The sequence below is a fragment of the Tenrec ecaudatus genome, chromosome 11, assembly GCF_050624435.1.
Source record: "Tenrec ecaudatus isolate mTenEca1 chromosome 11, mTenEca1.hap1, whole genome shotgun sequence".
NCBI classification, from domain to species: Eukaryota; Metazoa; Chordata; class Mammalia; order Afrosoricida; family Tenrecidae; genus Tenrec; species Tenrec ecaudatus.
Window position 1 is genome coordinate 33,155,153 of NC_134540.1, and position 13,588 is coordinate 33,168,740.

The window sequence follows — 13,588 nt, forward strand, 5'->3', positions numbered from 1 at the left end:
ATAATTATTCACACTGAAATCTGGTGTGAAAAACTTTCCCCCCCAAAACTCTCAATGATTGCAGCCATTTTCCTACTGATAAAAACAAAATTGGAATTCCTCTTCCACCACTATTCCTAAGGTCATTATATTCTTCAGTCAAACAACAAAACAAAAACACTTTGTATTTATGATTTTTTCTTAAGAAAATATTTGTCTGCCACCTTGGGAAAGATGTCATATTCTTTTCACCTTTCTTTTTTCCCCCCTCATCCCTCATTTTCTTGTTTTAACTGATTGAATATACTTAGGACTCGCTTCCTTACCCCAACTGAGTCTTGAAGCACTCGCTGGCAGTAGTTTGAGGCATTAAAGTGTACGTTCTTCACTTTTCACAGCTGCTCCCTTTTGGAGATAGTGATTAATAGCTATGCTTAAGGATTTTAGCACTATCTTCCTCCATAGAGGGAAGCCAAGGCCTTCTTGATTCTCTGTTTTAGTCTGGAAGCTCTATTGAAACCTGTTCGTTTTATGTGACCCTGCTGGGATTTGAGATACCAGTGACACAGCTTCGAGCATCACAGCAACACACAAGCCACCCCATTTTGAAAAATTGACATACAAGCCAAAAACAAGGCTTCAGGAATTGATGGAATACTCCTGTAAATGTTTCAGAAAGCTGACAAAGAACCAGGATATTTGAAAGACAGCTATTGGCCAAATGATTGGACAAGATTCATATTTGTATCTTTTCCAAAGAAATGTTACCCAACAAAATGCTCAAATTATGGAACAATTTCATCTATGCACACATAAAAGTTTACTTAAAATCATCCAACAGTTGCAGCAGAACATTGGCAGGAAACTGCCAGAAGTTCAAAATGGATGGAGAAGAGGTCATGGAGCAAGAAATATCACTGCTAACATTAAAAACATTAAAAGACCTTGGCTTAAAGCAGAGAACACCAGAAAGATGCTGACTTGTGTTTCATTGTCTACACAAAGGCATTCGAGTGTGTGGACCATAATACACACTGAACATCCTGGAAAGGAATGGGAATTCCAGACACTTCATTGGGCCCATGTGGAAATTGTACATGGATCCAGAGGCATTTGTGCAAACAGAACAAGAGAATACGATAAGGTTTGAAATAAAGAAAACTGTGTATAAGGGTCATATCCTGTCATCATATTTGTTAAATCTATATGCAGAGCAAATCATCAGAAAACCTGGATTAAATGCATCTGTGGCATCAGGGTTGGAGGAATGCTGATATACAACCTGCACTAGGCAGATGACACAACCTTGCTTGCTGAAAATGAGGAGGGCTGGAAGCATTTGTTGATGAAGATCAAGGATTGTAGCCTTCAGTGTGGATCATGACTCAATGTCAGGAAGAGCAAATTCTCACACCTGGACCAGTAGGTAATATCATGATCAGTGGAGAAAAGGTTGAAATTGTCAAGGATTTTGACTTAGTTGGATCCATAATCAATATTCACGGAAGCAGCAGTCAAGAGATAAAAAGATGCATTGCATTAGGTAAATCTGCTGCACAAGACCTCTTTAGAGTATGGAAGAGAATTTTTTTTTACTTTGAAGCCTAAGGTGTACCTAACCAACGCCATGGTATTCTCCATGCTATGATGTGCATGTGAAAGTGGGACATTGAATAAAGAGGACCATAGAAGGCTGGATGCATTTGAATTGTGGTTCTGGGGAAGACTATTGGAAATACCAAGGACTGCTAATAGGACAAACTGTTCTGTCTTGGAAGAAGTAAGGCAAGCATCCTCCTTAGAGGCATGTATGGCAAGACTTCATCATGAGAGATCAATTGCTGGAGAAGGACATCATGTTTGGTAAAATGGGAGGAGAGCAAAAAAAGAGATTGACATAGTGGGTGCCTCACTGGGCTGAGACAAGAACAATTGTGAGGCTGCCAGAGGACAGTGCAGCTTCTCATTCTGTTGTGCATAGGTTGTTATGGGTCAGAGCTACTCAATGCACCATACACAATATTATTTTAGTAATACTACCTTTCACATTATATAATAAGCTTACATCTCACTTTCCCTTTCTTCTCCATAGTTTGTGTTTTATTGTCATATATTTAATTTATAAGTCACACAAAGCAACATTGTTTGCTCTATCAATGAACTATCTTCAGTTTATTAGTACAGACATAATATTGGCATGTTCACTCATTCCTGAGATGATTCTTCTATCACCTTAAGCACATTTTAATAGTCTGAAATCCCTGACAAAAGATGAAAAGAAAAGTCCATTTACCATTCCTTTGCATTGCTTCTCAGACTTAGGGCTAAGTCAAGTGTAGTGCCATCCCATTGCCTGACACAATGAAGATTCCCACGTATACCAACCAGAGACACTAAATACATTTTACCTCTTCAAAATCTACTTCTTTTCTGTCATGACCCCAAGTTACATTTCTTGGCTCTTGCATTAAATCTCACCAGGCAGTGGAGACCATTTAGCATGTGTTTGCTCTATTTTGTGTTGCCTTTAAGCAGAGTCTGTATCCATTTTGTAAGTGAGCGTCATCTTGTTTTCTCCTTTACCAACCATGTGAGAAGGCTGGTTAAGATCATACAATCTAGCCCTATGTCCTTTATCAGTGGGAGACAACATCTGGACGCACCTTCATGTTTGTCTTTTGTGTTGGTTGATTCTGATGCCTATGTCATTTTAGGAACCCCGTTCTTCACCACTATATAAAAAAAGTATAATTTAATCAGAATATGGTTGGATATATATTTAAGCCAAGGCAGACAAGTTTTAACTAACTTTTCAAACCATTGATTATGTATATGTGTGGGGTTTATTAATTTTTGTAGAACAATTATATCCAAAGGTAATGAAATTGAATTAAAAGAGAATTTAATTTTAATGAACTTCTTGAAGCATCCCTCTATTTTCTGAACATTAGATAGAACTTGTTTTATTTTTTTATGCTGCTTACACACTCTCAAAGCAAGACACTAAAAAAAAGGTTCAAAATAAAAACTTAGATTGAGTTCAATAAATGCTTCTTATTTGTTGAAGCTCGATCTCAGAACAACTGTGCTCATGTGGAACCTGGGCACAGTTCAAGGGGCAGTTATGGGAACAGAACAAGGGTTGAAATTTGGAAAGTTGTGTGCTAGGGCAGTCCCTGTTCACTGAGTTTACCCAATGTGTATGGTCAGCAAGTAACCAGAAGCACTGGCTTTATGAGGAAAAATATGACACGAAGTTTGGAGGAAGTATCATTAACAACATGGCATAAATAAATAGCATGTCTTAGTTGCTGAATTGGAAGATAGCTGAATAAAATATTGACGACAATCAAAGAACACCATCCTGAGTACGTAGTGCAACTCAGCATAAAGGAAACAGGATTCCTCACAAAGGGACAATGAGGCAGAACGATGATAAAAGGAGGAGAGTCTGGCGTACTCGAGGACTGTGTTTTCTTGGATGCACAATCAATAATCATGGAAGCAGCCATCAAGAAATGGAATGAACTGTTGCCTCAGGGAAATCTGCTGCTGCAAAGAACCCCATAACGTTTTACGGAACAAAGATATCACTTGGAGGACTAAGAGCTGCCTCATCGAAGCCATACTATTTTTAACCACATATTTTCATATGCATGTGAAAACTGTCATGTTACGCAATGACGCTTGCCTGACTCAAGCCTCATGCGTACCTAAAAGTTACATTGATGAAGGAAGACTATAGAAAAAACTGATGCACTTGAATGGTGGTCTTGGCAAAGTCTACTGAAAGTACCAAGGCTACCCGAAGAACAAACCCCAACCTCCAAACTGTTACGTTTCCTTTATGTTCATTTTATTATTCTATTGTGGTGCTTTGTATAGATAAAGCCCTAGCTTTATTCCCTAGATCCCTGCTAAATTGGCCATATTGGCAAGTTGCTCCTGAGATTTCTGATTTAAAGATGGAGTGTTGACAAGAATTGTATCCCATGGGATACCTTTATTGAGTGTCTGTCAGTTTACATAAATTCAGTAGATTATGTCTCCACTTTCACTCTTGTCTTAAAAGATTTCAACAACTCCTCTTCATTCGTATATATTCTTGGATAATGATTCTTACCCTTGGTTTCCGTAAATAATTTACACTTTATTGTACCAGCCACGTTTCAAACTCTATAGTGATGATAAAATCCCACTTTAAAACCTCATTGTTTTAATGCAAGCCCTGCTTCTAGAAGATACAGAGGCAAAATGAACTAAATCGTAGATAAGATGGAACAATATATTCTGTGAAAAGCTCTCCTTGTGAGGGATTGCTATATGTATCACTCTATTATTCTTTTCTTTCTTCAATTTTGCCAAGTACTCCTTGCTATCTGGAAGTTCATTGTCTGTTTAATTAACAATCAGTGGAGCTTAATATAATTTTTGTAACCATTATAAAGTATAAAGAAACAATCATCTTGCTATTCTGAGAATGTGTTTAAACATATTTAGACATATTTTTCTACTTAAATAGAGAGTGAAACAATCATGTTCTTTTTATATTAAAGCCATTTTTTTTCATATTGTTAGACACAAATCTATCTCTCTCAGAAACGTTACCATTTATTATCTAGAGAGTGTTTTTTTTTTGCTAGAGCTGATTGAAATGAGAGAAAATGAAGCAAATGCATTCTTTTGTGATTCAATTACATTAAAGAATTTATGAGATACAGGAAGAATGATGAGGTATGCATTTTAAGAAAAAATGATAATTTTAAATACTAGTTTATTTATGCACTTATGCCGTCACCCAAACCTAGTATATTTATGGATTATCTAATGTAAGAAAAATAGCTCTATATATGATTTTTAAATGGTTGAATGTATGTAGAATTCAATATGATAAATGGTAAGCACGCTAGTGAACAGGTTGATACTAGCGTGGTTGTGCATTGGGCTGTGATCAGCATAGTAGGCAGTTCAAAACCACCAGCAGCTCCATGGGAGAAAGACTGAGCTTTTTACTCCCATAAATAGCTACAGTCTCAGAAACCCACAGCGGGTCTCTTTGAGTCAACATTGACTAGATGGAAGTTGAATGACATTAATAATAGATAAAAATATATTATTTTTAAGTATAGATCACTTAACAATAGTGCTTCATTTTTCTTGAAGAAGATTCTAGTGTATTCATACAAATCCTAGTTCTCTGTTCATCAGGTACACTGGTTAGGGATTTCTAATTGATTAGCTTTGTGAAGCTAAATCAAGGTCAAACTTGAACTACTGGAATGTGTAGTATCTAACTGTTATTCTAATGAAAGTAGTCTACAGGGTATTATTTTACATTCAAAAGCATGATACCATGAAATTATATGATGTAGCCATAGTTACAGACTGTTGATTAATTATAGATATTAAAATTTCCATAGAAACATGATTCAAATAAATAAGCTGTATACATACTGAAGTTCTCAAAGTCAATATAGGTCAGCATACGTACCTGGCATGGCATAATATGATTTTGAGAATATTTTTTCAATGTCAGGAATATTTTTAGAAAAATTTAAATTTCCTGAGTGGTTCAACTATTTTTCTCTAACACATGGAGTGTTTCTTCCATAAATTATCATTATAGGACTTACATTTAATATATACATATATTAAATGTAATATAGGACTTACATTTAATATATATATATTCAACTGTAAGACATCAAACTGAAATATAATTAGCATAATTCCTAAGGTGAAAGATAATGTTCTAGCAGTTGACTTTTAAATTTATTTTTAGTATTATTTTCAGTACCAAGTGGGTTGTAGGCAATTAACATGGCACTTCAAACCATAATTCCTTATGTGATGCAGTATAATTTTAGACTCTACATATGCAGTTTTAATCTGACTTTGGAGGACGTTCTCTACTATTGGACGGTTGGGGTGGGATCAAGACTTGTCTTTAACAAAGTGACAAACACTGGGGGTGTAGCGGTCATGTGTTGAGTTGCGATCTGAATGGTCTGCAGTTAAAAACCACCAGCAGCTCAGAAGGAGGAATATTGTGATACCTACTCCCATCAAACATCAGTCTAGGAAATCCCCAGGAGTTCACTATGTATCAGCATTAACTAAAAAGTATCAAGTTTGGCTTTTGGTTTAGTCCAGGGCATGAACCAAGCCACATATTTTTCCTCAGGGGGATCTTTAGATGCTACCTTATTAGAGTGTTCAAACCAAGCTACACCCTCTGGTTCCCTGGTGGCATCTTTAAGATTCTAGTAGAGGCTGTGACTTAAAACCTCATCCGTTGTTTTCTTCGGCTGGGGTGTGTATGCTGGTACCATCCGGCAGCTCTCACACACATTCTTTTACCTGGAAAACCATACCTCTGTTTGCCACTGAGTTTACAGAGAAGTAAGAAGTCCTGTTGTAACTTTTGGATATGTTTTGACTTTGGGCCCTGGACACTTCATTTGAATCATCGCCACCTGACTTCCGGATTTAAGACTCACCAGCATCTATAACCATAAGTGATATTTCCTCAAGATTTGGTGAGTTTCTTTAGAATATGGAAGCATATTACAGAGCCCAGGGACATGAGGGAATATCCTCAGGGGAGAGGTGGGTGGGAATAGAGCACAATGGCTTCTCGAAAGAGTTGGACATTTTGAACATCTTTAATCTCCAACTATTGGAACTAGAATGGTATTAATCCTTTTAAATGAAGTTATTACCACACCAATTTATTAAAATGAATATTTTCTGGAAAAGAGAGATTCAAACTCCTTTTATATGAGAGGAAAAATTGATTTTGAAAGTTTCTAAATAACAAGTATTGGATTATGTTTTGTTTTTGTTTTACCTAGAACCTTGAACTCCTTGTTTTAAGTGCATACAGTACGACAGGTATAAATTGAAAGCAGTTTGTAGCCATCTGGCTATATATCAAGGGAATTGAAATTTTAACGCAATGTTTCTAACGTTTCCCCTCTCCCTCTTATTGGAAATAGACAATGTCTCCTTTTGGGAATAGATATTATCAGAGCATAATGCATTTCTTAATAAAAAGGTTATTTAACGGTATAGTAAAAAGATAGAATTGCATAAAGTCCCATTATAAATTAATTTAATCATAGCCCACAAAAATCATTCAGAATTGCAACTCCAGGCTTAATTTTTTGATGGTTGTCAGTTCAAGATATGTTGAGCACATTCTTCCCTTTTAGAGTTTAATTACAATAAGCACAGATTATTTACATCAGACAACAGTGAATGTAGCAAAAGTCTAACACACAAACAAAAGTAGACATTTCAGAGCATCTCTTATTTATGAACAGACGTAAGCAGGCTCAAATATTTTCATAAAATAACATTGCAAACACTGCATATTATCAAGCTATATTATATTATACAGTGTTTACTAATAATTTGTTGTGCTCACAAATGGGATATAATAGAACATTAAAACTATATAAAGAGAAACAAAATGATATAACTGCATAAAACTTTTATATGTTCTACTGTGAAATAATATATTTCACAAAACTCTATTAGCTAAGTATATACATATTATTCAAAATTAAAAGTATATACTTTTTGACATATACATTTATGGTTAAATTATGAACATAGGTTAAAAAGCCATTTTGATTTCAGTGGGTTGACAGCAATCAGAATTAATTACTCTCTTTGAAAAATAAATGAGTAGCGCAAAAATATCTAGAAAACAGGTGTCCATAAATTCAGAAAGGTACAACTCAGGACATGGATATAAGAGAAGGGTAAAAAAAACTACATTGAACTCTAAGATTGCCCTAGCACACTGACTGCATACGGTTTCCAAATTTTAGTTCTTTAAAATCATAAAATGTTAAACAAAACAAAAACCATTAAATGTGAAGCTGCTCTTTGACATATCTATGGTTTGGGCCTATACATATCTAAAGATGTTATCTCCATCACTCAAACTTTTCCCGGATAATTCCAAATCTTCCATTTACACCACAATAAGACAGCAGTTTTGGCATTGTTGAGGATCTAAAATCAAGTTTCTTTCCAAAGACCTTTGAGTTTGGGAAATAAAAAAGTCTGAATGGGTAAGTTCAAGATGGATGACATTCTCATGGTACATCTTCTATCATTCCAGAATAATAAGAAAGTGTATTATTGTAATGGGGAAAGACTCTAAGCACAAATCTCCTGACATTTTTCTCACCTGTGTAGTTTTAAATATTCTTAAAATTCTTCATACTATGCCCCCATGCTTGTCAAGTGTCCTTTGAAGCAATCTGTCAAGATGATCCTTCTGGAATCACATAGAAATGGTGGAGCAAAAACTTCAGAGCCTGACCATGCTGCGTTGAGTTTCATTGGCCCAACTGGTCCCTGGGACGTCCTTTTTGATTGCACCTCTCATTCGACGGTGCCCTCGCCAGACTCAGACAAGTTGAAGACCACAAGAAAGGTTTGCAGGCAGACACTAATCTCAGCAACATGTTTAAGCATGTTTGGGCTGGAATAAACCTGTGCATGTAGGAATTGTAAACCTAGCAGTGATATTTTCTGATTTATCCTAGATTATCATGATTTTACATGCATTCCATAGTAAGTAAAAATAACAATATGACAAAAAACAGATTGTATAGTTCTGCATACTATTATTCCAAAACATGGCATGTTGGACAAAAAAAAATATATATATGCATCAGTGTAATTAATTTCTGCAAATTGTAGGAAATTTTGACCCCAAGTAGCTTAGGAGGCATGTTGAAAGGTTATACTTGTTTTACACCTTGATTATTATGATGATTACACAACTGTTTTTTTTTCAAACTTAAAAATTGAATAATACAGTGTGGAATGCTGTTGTACATAACTTATACAAGTAAACAGATACAATACAGTGTTTAAAGAAAAAAAAACACATAGCGTAATGAACAGACTTGTTATTCCCAGGGTTTACATGCTATAACATTTAACATTTGCACAACATTCAGGAAAATTCATTTCAGATTATAATACTCAAAGAATAACCCCCCCAATACTTCACACAGTACAATAACCTCTTTATACCAAAAGAAAAACAAAAATAAAAAAAATAAAAATGAAATTCACTTCCATTAAGTCTATGTGACACTGCAGAACAGGCTAGAACTGCCCTGTGGGTTCCCAAGAAGGAACTCTTTTTTTTTTTTCTTTTTAATACTTTATTGGGGGCTCTTACATCTCTTATCACAATCTATGCATGCCTCCAGTGTGTCAAGCACATTGGCACATTTGCCGCCATCATCATTTTTAAAGCATTCTCTTCCCACTTGAGCCCCTGATATCAGCTCCCCATTTCTTCCCCCTCCCTCCCCGTCCACCCTCCCTCACACACACTTGCAAAGTTACAGATTATTTTTTCCATATCTTGCATCATCATCCTCCATCGCCCCTCACCTACTTTTCCGCTATTCATTATACATGTTCGTTATTGGTCCCCCGGGAGGGAGTTCTAGGTTGATCTTGGGGGCTACTCCCCCTTTCCTTTATGGGAGTAGAAAGTCTGTCTTTCTCCCTCACAACGCTGGTGCTTTGAATTGCTGACCTGTCTTTCTCAACCCGAATCGTAACCGCTACCCTCTGCATATCGTTAGAAGTCACTGATATTAAAGAACTTTTAAAAAGGAATTTTTACAGGTGTGATTCATATGTACGCGTGTATGTATATGTGGTTGAGGTGGTTATGTGAGTGCGTGGGTGTTACTCATGTTCAGTCAGTACATCTTCATATCGTTAACTGTGCTTTTTAGAGTGATGTATTTTACCAAATTTATTTTAGCTTTACCTCATGATTTACTCTTTTCAGAGAATGCTCTACGTAAGATTCAGGATTGGGGTTTGTTATGTGTATTTGCAGGATAAGAATGGGCTGCTTTATTTTGAATTTGAGAAGTAACTCTGTATTATCTATAATAATATTTTTCAGGATGAACTTCTAAATAATAAAATAATAGTGCTTATACTGAGTACACTGAGGTAAGTGCTTTAGAGACATGACTTTATGTAATATAGTAAGTAGTAAGTATACAGGTCAGAGAAAAGGTCTATGCTCAAAATTATATTTAACAGTCTTTTTAATCTTCTGGGGAAACTTTTACTTGATTAAAAAAATAATTTGTTTTTACTCTATAATGTTTATTAAATAATAAATATTTGCTTTTTATCTTATTAAACTCTATTTTAAGATTACTGGGAAAGGAAACTATAGTTTCATGTTATGTAGAGGAACTGAAGCCTCTACTTAATAAATAATAATGAATTAGTTATAATAATCATATTAAGAAGTTAAAATATACTCTGTGGGGATAATGGTAATCACTACAGAAAAATGGCAATGATAATAGTCATTCTTCTGAAATTTAATTTTGATTTTTAAAATATGTTAAAATTGTTACCATGAGATGAAAAGCTATATAATAACTAAAATACTTTAGTCTATATCCTTATGAGAAATGATTATGTGTCAACAATCCAATTATTTAATAACATTAAAAACAAGTATGCCCAAAACTATAAAATTAAAAGTACTATCTCAGGACAATATAGCATTTCAAATTATGTTTTAATACTATGGGAAAATGCTGTCCTGGACTCATGAAGAGAAACAATTTTTCCTATCCCAGTTTTTTTTATTTGTCCTAATAGTTTTCCTTTACAAAATGTTTCTTTATTTTTAAATATCTCCTGTAAACTTAATCACAAGGTTGTAATCCCAGAAGTAGAAAAATACGACAGTGCTGTTGGCAAGGATGAAAATTGCTTGAAAAACAATGTTCCAAATGGTGGTCCTAATATCTGAAAAATATATGAGTAATTGTCCCTGATTTTGTGTTTTTTCTAAAAGTAAGTTAAAACACTATTAATGCTGATTATTCTGAGAAGAAAAAAATTGATACAGTTATTTCTATTCATATGAAGATTATTCTACGTATGCAGAAATTAGATTCTATTAAGCATTGTTTTATTTTCTCCTTCCTTCTAGTATTTATTATCACAATCTAAACATGTGATATGTACTTTAGTAGTAAAGAACCCATTTTCTAAACAAAAATGTCTGAACAAGTTTTAGATGGGTTTAATGAGATAGTTTCGAATTCCTAGAGAAAGACATTTTATTCCCCTAATATTGTCAGTTTCCAAACTTAGTTTAAATACTCTATATGATTATAAAGAAGTAAATTTTATAATACATAAAATGTTATTTGCCTGTAAAGGATATTGTCATATCAAATAAATATTTAAATAATATTTAAGTGAAAGGAAATAACTTAACTGTTTGAAATATATTTAATGTCCTGATTAAATTAGTTTCGGAAATTCAAAGTTGAATCAAGTTAATTATCTCTTTTTTATACAATTGTTGTGTGCTTCATAATAATAAGCACTAATTGTTGGTTTTATAAGATTTTATTTTGTTTTTGCCAAATTTCAGAGCTTTATAACATACAATATTTTCAAATGTATATTCTAAGCCATTTCTTGAACTACTCAGCTTATACCCAAACAAAGAAAGAGTGTTTATTACTTTTTACCTTGTGCTATGGGACATAATCCCTCTATCTGCTAGTTCAGCTCTCACTGTAATTATGGATATTTTTATAATCACCATTCATAGAAAAACGTATCTAGTGAGCATGGAAGGTTAACTTCAAATCTTTCATATCTATATGGGAGACACACATATATCTGGGAGAAATTTAAGTAGTTTTATCTACCATATAATCTGAATTTAGGATTATTGAATTGTGCCATCAATATTTACTAAAATGATATAAAAGTATTGAAACAACAATAAAAATTTTATAATTGTTTAAAATAGGTTGACTTTAAATATATAATTTATTTCCTATGCTATTCCAGTGAGTTGATGTGATATAATTCAACTTAGTAGCAAGATATTTTTCAATTGAGACTTGAGACTACTCTCTCATTTACATCTCATACATTCTCAGCCTCAAATAAATCTGACTGTACAATGAATACTTTTGGAGTTGATGCAGATAGATATGTCTAGTAAACTCAACGTTTTGGAGGTTTGTAGGTGGAGAAAGATGGCTGCCGGTATAGTATTTTTGTACTGAAGGTCCTCTGATAAGGTGAGCCATTGGCACCGGAAAGAATTATTTTTATCTGTTTATGGTACACCACCTAAAAATAAAGAAACTAAATTCTCTGAATATTAGTCTCATACCTAATGTGTATATTACTCTAGAATTTTATGGAGATATATGGTCGGATTGATTTTAATATGCTATCTGGATTATGATGTTGTTAGGAGCCACTGGTGTGCTCTGACCCAGAGTGATGACAGAATGAAACTGTTGTGCCAGCGCCTGAGCGAATTGCTGCAGTCACAGTGTCGACCATCACCTTGAGAGCCTTCCCACCAGGCCCCCCCTACCTAAAAACTATGTCCTTTCCCAGGGCCCAGACTCTCCTGACATGTCCAGAGAATGTCTTGCCATCTTTGCCTCTGAGGTGCACTCTGGCCACCGTTCTTCCGAGAGAGACAGCTTGTCCTTTTCACGGTTCCTAGTGCTTTCAACACTCTTCGGCTGCAACCCAAAGACACCCATTTTTCTTTGGTCCTCTTTGTCCGATAATGATATGTTTTGGATTGTAGTTGATGGAAGCAGGATGGGAAAATCACTTATTTTTGTGATTTCTGTCCAAGAGTAGTAAATAATATTGGGATTGCTATCAAGGTTACTTTTCTAAAACAGTCTAGATATTAAACCTGAAAGAAGATGCTATGCCTCAAAATAGAGCATGACAGACAGAAGTTGTTTTAAACCAAAATTGGACTCAAGTTTTATGAAAGGCAAGTTGTCCTCTACACTGTGAGCCATATTAAAAAGGTAGATTACCTCTGAATGTAAAAATAATGATTGAGTTGTACTGATAACCTAAGAAGTCCGGAGTATAAATTTATATATACCAAGAATCATAAGAGACACTATCCCTCTTCTTTATGTGGATAATGACCCAACCAAGACCCTGTGCTGCCACGTGACCATTTCATGGGCCAGCAAAACAAAATATGCACTTATTTCAACCTTTCAAAATAAAATAGACCTTCATTTAAGGAAGACAAATGTTTACCTTACAATAACTGTTAGGTAAGAGTTGCATATTACTATCTCTTTTAACTCTGTCAAGAAGTGTTAGATTGGTATGATTAGTTTATTACCTTCTTCCAGATGAGCATTTTGAGACATCACAAGAGTAATAAATTTACCCAAAATGTGACTGTTGGTCTATAAACCTAAGGAGTCTAGTTTGAACGTCCTGGGCTTTTATCAATGCGCTCCAGCACATTTTCATATAAGAAATGCTATTTTTGGACCATGTTCAAGAACCATCTGCAGTCTTTGTTATTTTCACGTTGACATTCCAGCCCTCAACTCACTGCTGTCATGTTGATTCCGACCCATAGCTACTCCGTGGGTCCGAAGAGAAAAGCTGCAAGGATTCCTGCTATGACTGAGACTCTTTCTGTGAGCAGGACACCTTCTCGTTCATCCAACGCCAGGCTCATGGGCTCCAGCGAGTGAGCTGGTAGTTTGCCACACGGTGC